This window comes from Aplysia californica, unplaced genomic scaffold (genome assembly GCF_000002075.1).
Source record: "Aplysia californica isolate F4 #8 unplaced genomic scaffold, AplCal3.0 scaffold00751, whole genome shotgun sequence".
Lineage (NCBI taxonomy): Eukaryota > Metazoa > Mollusca > Gastropoda > Aplysiida > Aplysiidae > Aplysia > Aplysia californica.
In genome coordinates, this window is record NW_004798021.1 from 189853 (window position 1) to 196987 (window position 7135).

Genomic DNA, 7135 nt, shown 5'->3' on the forward strand with positions numbered 1-7135 from the left:
TGTGTGTGTGTGTGTGTGTGTGTGTGTGTGTGTGTGTGTGTGTGTGTGTGTTTGTGTTTGTGTGTGTCGGTGAGAACTTTTTCTGTTCGGTGGTATCCATTTCTTTTATAAATCCACGTTACGTTTATTAGTAAGGCTATACCTTAAGTATATGTGTGTGTTTTATTGGTTTGATTGTTTTTGTTGTTGTTATTTCTTTATTGGGAGGGGTGGTGGGTGGGCGTTCCGAATGTAGTAAACTATCAGGTTTTGACTTAAATATGATTGTATATCCATAGATCCAAATTTCGTGAAAAGCATTTTTGAATTCCCATCACTTAATAGTACTAAACCGTACATACTTTTTAAAAAATGATAGTAAATGATTTGAAATGTTTTTCACACTCAGTGGAAAAAATCAATACTTGGAGGCGGGAGACTTCTACCCTGCCTTTCAAGACTAACTCTACATTTACCAACCTCACATGTTACTTTCAAACAGTGTGTGAAATGGCAAGACTGTGTTACAAAGAACAGACCCACATAATATTTTCGGTGGTTCATTATTCTGTGCGACACGGAGATTTAGGTACATCAAAGAGTCTTCTGCTCTGTACTAAACGTTTCAGTTTGACAATGACAAAGATAATGATAAGTTTGTTTGTACCGCAGAGAAAAATTTGCCTTGGTCGTCTAGAATGGATCTATCGAGTATATTCTCTCCTTCTTGTCCTCGTATGCTACTCTCCGGAGACGCCTTTTATCTTTGGCACTTATACATGTATAACATATTAATTGTGTTACGAGTGCCGTAAAACTTTTACGAAAACTAACATCAAGTTTACGATGGCAGTGGGTGCTACAAAGTTCATGTACACTCGTAACACAGATAGCTCGGTTTATTGAGAATGGAGATAGTTGTCGTGAAATTAAACTGCCTAATAGGCCTACAATACTACTAGTTCTGACAGATACAGCAAACATATAGTGATATAGAGAAAGCAGTGTGTGGGGTGGGTTTTCATTCTGATTGTAGTGTATACCCTCCCCTGCCCCCCCTCCCCACTGCCAATGACCTTTCCAAAATAAATAATTATTCAGGCTGAGTGGGATAGAACAACCCAACACAGAGACGGAGATATCAGTTGATCAAACAGACTTCTTGATTGGCACCCATATGACCTTATACTCTTGCAAGCGCCGTAAAACCTCCACTAAAACTAAACTAAGACTTCCCCATTCGGGTATCACATTGATCGTCTTATAGTTGGTCTATACTGCCGATTCCAGTTCATGAAGATAATAATATGGTGCCCACCTCCCTGCTCATTCTCACATTCTCACCACCCCCCTCCCACATACACACTCACAATCCCCCCCCCCTTTCCCTCTCCCTCACTCTCCCTTCCCACTGTAGTAGGAAGTACGAGCATTTATTCACATTCAACAATGTTTGACATGTCGTTTGGAGCACGTATACAATCACAGCCCACATTCAAGCAATGGTCGAAATGAAATTTCTGCTGGCGTTAAGCCGCACAGGGATATAATTAATCAACAGAGTTTAATAAAATACCGCGGAGAAGTGTGGAGTAGTGTGTCGGGTGTACCTTATCTATATGTATCACGACGTGGTGGAATGAGGCGCTCGTCAATTTTTGGGCGTATAGAGTTATTAATATCAACTTAAAAGCTTGTTCATTTGTCTTGCATTCGGCGAAAAAAGTACCAATCCATCTTGAATAGAACTTGAGATATTTGCCATTGAAGGTGGTAGGGCGACCTTATATGAGAGGTTAAATCAACGGGAAAATGGCCGCCAAAGTTTTGTGACTTCCAAAGCTTGAGTGTGCCTGAAAACAGAAAATGTAATTTCTCTGTGTCTTAGATGAACGTTTTTCTGTAACATCCACACAGAAATGCGTTTTTTAATGGGCACAAAATATGTTGAGCTGAAAAAAAGAAAAATTGTAAAAAAAAACAACTGCCCAAGCCTAGAAAATGCCGTTTCCTTTGATTTCACTGTTTTGACGAGCGCCTGATTTCACCACAATGCCTCACATATGATACCCCGGCTCGCGCTGACAGAGATCGTTTTAAGCCCTCATTGACACAATTTGGATCGTTTGAATGACGGTCGCCTAGTAGAGAGACACAATTTGGATCGTTTGAATGACGGTCGCCTAGTAGAGAGACAGCCCTTATCTAATATCAGGGGGAAAAGGCAGAGAGAGAGAGAGAGAGAGAGAGAGAGAGAGAGAGAGAGAGAGAGAGAGAGAGAGAGAGAGAGAGAGAGAGAGAGAGAAGATAGAGAGAGGGAGAGAGAGAAAGAGAGAGAGAGAGAGAGAAAGAGAGAGGGAGAGAGAGAGGAAGATGGGGGATTTGTCGACAGAGAGTAACAGCAATACTTGTTCAGGCGGATACAGCAAACGTTGAGTGACACTATAGAGAAAGCAGTGTGTGGGGTTTTCATTCTGATTTTGTTGTATAACCTCCCTTCCTCCTCCCCCTCTCCATCCACACACACACATACACACACACATACAAACACATACACACACACAAACACACACACACACATATACACACACACATATACACACACACAAACCATCACAATTCTCATCATTAAGAAGGGCGGCTGCTTCAACTCTGCATGTCAGAACCGACTCAGGCTGAGAAGGAAACAGCACCCCAGCCGAAAGACGAAGGTACTTAATCAAATGACTTCCTCGCTCGAGAATGGAACTCACATTTTCTGCGTGTAGCAGCGGATATCTTAACCGATCCACCACAGACCCCTCTTCAGTCCAGTGTTTTTGTTTGTTTGTTGTTATTTTTTGCTGGTTTGTGTTTTACGGCGCTCGCAACTGCACAGGGTCATATGAGCGTGCGGGGCACATTAAACATTAAACATTTTCAGTAGGTAGGAAATTAAAAAAATTTGTCCGGGTGGCGACCGAAGCCTACTGTTATCGATTTTAGACCACCAAGGGATCTTTAACGTGCGTTTGCAACGTGCACACGGGACCTCTGAGATTTTTCGCCCTTGTCCGAGAAGGTTAGGTGTAGATCTTTCCTACCAGAAGATCAGATTCAGGGGTGTGGCTGAAAGACAGCAGTAAGGAGTAGCAGTAAAAATGCTGCAGACAGAGTCAGGACCCAGGAGGAGGGGGCAAAGGGGGTGAGGGGATGGGGGCAGAATGTAGAAATGAAAGCAAACGACAGAACATTGTTGGAGGGTAAGAAAGGAGGTGAATAGATAATTTTAGAGAAAAAATGTTTTTTCCTTCGCTACCCGGATTCCAACCCGGGAACTTTGAATGAGAGGCGAACACCCAAACCTCTAGGCCACGAGAGCTCCCCCCACCCCCCCCCCCCCTTTCTGTGTGTAGCTGCAGAAAGCTTAACTCATTGAATACAAGCATTCTGGTCATTCGACAACGTGTGAAGATGTCCTGTTTTGGGGTGTAGCTTATCATTAAAACAGATTTTTTGGCTTTGCTTTCTTTAATTTGAAACGTTATTAAAAGGCATAATGTAACAATATGCATGTTATGAAATATGAAAAACTCCTGTTTTTGATTTTTGTATGGTGGTTCGACATGTACCAAAATATGATTGTCTTTGCTCTGCTGCTTATCGGACCAACGTGTCTTCAAAGAGTTAACCGATCCCCAACAGACCCCTCTTCAGTCCAGTGTGGTGGAAGCGGTAAATAAAAACTGTTGATCTGACGGCTTTCAATAACGCTCGCCAAATTATCTGTGGGAAACTGCAAATCTCTTGTGTAAATTTTGTACTATACAGATTAACAGACTTAGCCCGGCTCGGTTAATGCTAGTTCGGTTATTAGAAGTTATCGGGTATTGTCACACTTTGGAAAACGAATGATTTGCTTTGCTTATTAAAAAAAAGAAATAGATCCCAAGTTTGTATTTTGCTCTGTCTTGCTATAAATTAACGGGCCCATATAATTGTATTTCCTGGAAAATGCAAAGATCTGGAAATCATTATGCTTTAATTCCTTACACTCTCCGTCCCTCGAAAAAAAATCATTAAAACTGACTAACTAACTAAATAAATAAGATTTTTTTGTTAAAAGCGTTAGCGCGGGAGGGTCCCATTTCGAATTGTGAAGGAAATACCCCTCTTGATCTGAAGGAGCATGCACTCTTGGGATGTCGACAGCAAAACCACAGTGCAATATCCCCCCCCCCCCCCCCTGTCCAAAGCAAAGAAACTAAAGATTGGCCAAGGGGCATTGACTTGATTAGATCAGGAAAAGAAATTGTCTAAACTGTCTTACCAATACGTACTTGTATGAAGACTACTTCAAACACACCACGTGCTTTGGTCCCCACCAGGGTAGTGCTACTGACTGAAGTTGTCTTTTGACCACAACCAAAGGGGGGGGGGTATTTACATGTTCTTATGCACAGTAGAATTGTAAATGGGCTGATTTATTAATGCCATGACTCATACTGTGTCGGGACAACCTATGAAATGCTGCTTTTTCGTTCCTCATCCTAACTATCGGCAATTTCCCCATACTTCTTTTGTTGTATGTTTGTCACTCTCTTGTGAACTGCTATTTCCGGGGTGCCTTGATAGTCGAAGCAGACTTTGTGCTGTTGAGGCTAGAGAGGTGAGCAGAGTAAGCTTGATTCCCTGTTTGGATTTCTCTACTGACATCAACCCATTGGCTTCATATGACCGTATGCAGTTGCGAGCGCCGTAAAACCTTACTAAAACTAAAACACATTTGCTGTTGTTGTAAGAGATCCTGAACAGCGCCAACGACCAATAGCGGAGACTTAGGATCGGTCACAGAGTTACTGTAGGTAAATGAGGTGATAGGTCAGGCTGGTTCCGGAATATTTTGGGAACCTGTAAACAGGTTCTGACACCTACTTTTATAATGACAACATTTTATATAACGCTCGAACCACTTTTACCAAAATGAGCATGTTATATAGATCTATATCTACTTTTGCTTGGAAAGGTGTTTAAAATTAGGAGCCCTATCGAAATGGGAAAAATAATTTTTACTTAAAATATTTTAGTTTTATATTTTGCTTTGTGGTCAAGTAATATTTTCCAAAGACCAGCTTTGTTTTTAAAACTTTTTGGAGGATGACTTAAGCACATCATTATCGATGCGGCTTCTTTCAAAAGTGTCAAAGCTTTGTGTAGAGTTACCAAAAGCCAGTCTTTGTGATTGTAAACTTTCCAAATGTGAGTGAGTGAGCGAGCTAACACAAGGTTTATAGTAATTAAGAATGATAACCTGCTGTGACCCTTCTAAAAATACTTCTCAGAGCGTTTCAGATCTCGGATCCAGGAAGCGGTGCAAAAACTATAGCCTTTGTTAAGATCTCTGGGCAATATTTGTTTGTTTGTTTCAGTAACGAGAAGAGCATCGATACAATGACTGTCAATCAGTGTTGGGGAAATGCTCTTAACACAACGTATTACATTTCTAAACGTGAGTCACGCATCTCGAATTACACTGTCTGGAGGGAAAGAAAACCTCTCCAATTTTAAATATCTCGAACTAAAGAATTAAATGTCAAGTACCGGTACCGTACATTTATTGTGTCTCTTCATTCTTACTCCACTTCAAATCCTGGCAGTCCGATCGAAACAGGATAATAGATTATGCTTTATCACACATGTCATGGTGCTTTCCCCAGCATTCATTAAAGCGATTGTTTATTCTTAACGGAGGCTGTGTAGGAACACTACAGGCATAAACGTGCAATCGTTATTTCGATGAAGAATGCAGAAAAATATATCCCGTTGCTAACGCTTGTTCCATGAAGAACACAACTGAACAAATCGATAGCTCCTTCTGTACGGACACTGGACTCCAACACAAGATCTGCTTCCCAAGAATGGCACGAAAATGTCTGTTAGATGACAAACACAGAAAACAAATCTAGGAAACGTTTGTTCAATGAAGAGCAAAAGAACTACAACAATAAAAAGAATACCAAGGAAATGTTTTTCGGAAGAAACAACTGCCCTAAACCCACACTGCACACAGAAACACACACACACATAGATCTACGTCTGTTGTGGATATTACATTCTCTCTCTACAACAGCTAAGAGACACACCAGACGGCTTAGTTCTCCACATTAACTCACACGTAACCGCATAAAGACGAGAAAAAACGACAACACTTTCGGGCTCTAAATGCAATACACAAATATTATGACGAGAAGGAAATGCGTCCGTGGTAGGCAAAGTCTCGTCTGTGTGGGGTGGCGGTTAGGCTTAAAACACGTCTGCAGATAAAACGGGAGTTAGTCGTGGTGTGTAGAATCTAGTCTGAGAACGGCCCTGTTCCTTCAAAACTGATATAATGTATCACGGCGTGGTGGAATGAGGCGCTGGTCAACTTTTGGGCATATGGGATTATCGGTATCATCATAAAGCGTTTTCGTTTACCTTCATTTGGGTGAAAAAAATATTTATCTATATAGAATAGAAGTCGACATATTTGCGATGGAAGGAGGTCAGGGTTTCCTGGTTTCAGAGGTAAAATTAGCGAGAAAACGATCGCCAAAGTTTGGTAACTTTCACCATAGCTAAAAGACATTGGAAACTAACAATTTACATTTTTTGTACCTTTAATCAATGCTTTTCCAGTAAAATTCACACCCAAATGTGTTTTTAATTATCCACAAAAGGTGTTGAGACTAAAAAAATATTAAAAAAGGGAAAAGAAATTTAGAAAAACATTTTTCGTCGGCCAAAAAGTTTCCGATTTCTTTGATTTCGTTACTTTGACGAGCGCCTAATTTCACCACGATGCCTCTCAAATATATCCCCGCCATAGAGACAGACTACAAGACATGTTGTTGTGTCTTCTTCTCCGCTCCACGAGACAGCGGAAGTAATACACTACTTAAAATGGCAAAATATTTGGCTTATCGCTTTGACTTTCCGTCCCCTTAAACAAAACAAAAATCTCTTCTTCTCTCTCTCTCTCTCTCTCTCTCTCTCTCTCTCTCTCTCTCTATCTATCTATCTATCTATCTATCTATCTATCTATCTATCTATCTATCTCTGCCTCTCTGCCTCTGTCTCGATCATTGTCTCTATCTATCTCTCTCCCCCCCTTTTCTCTCTATATTATTGTATACAG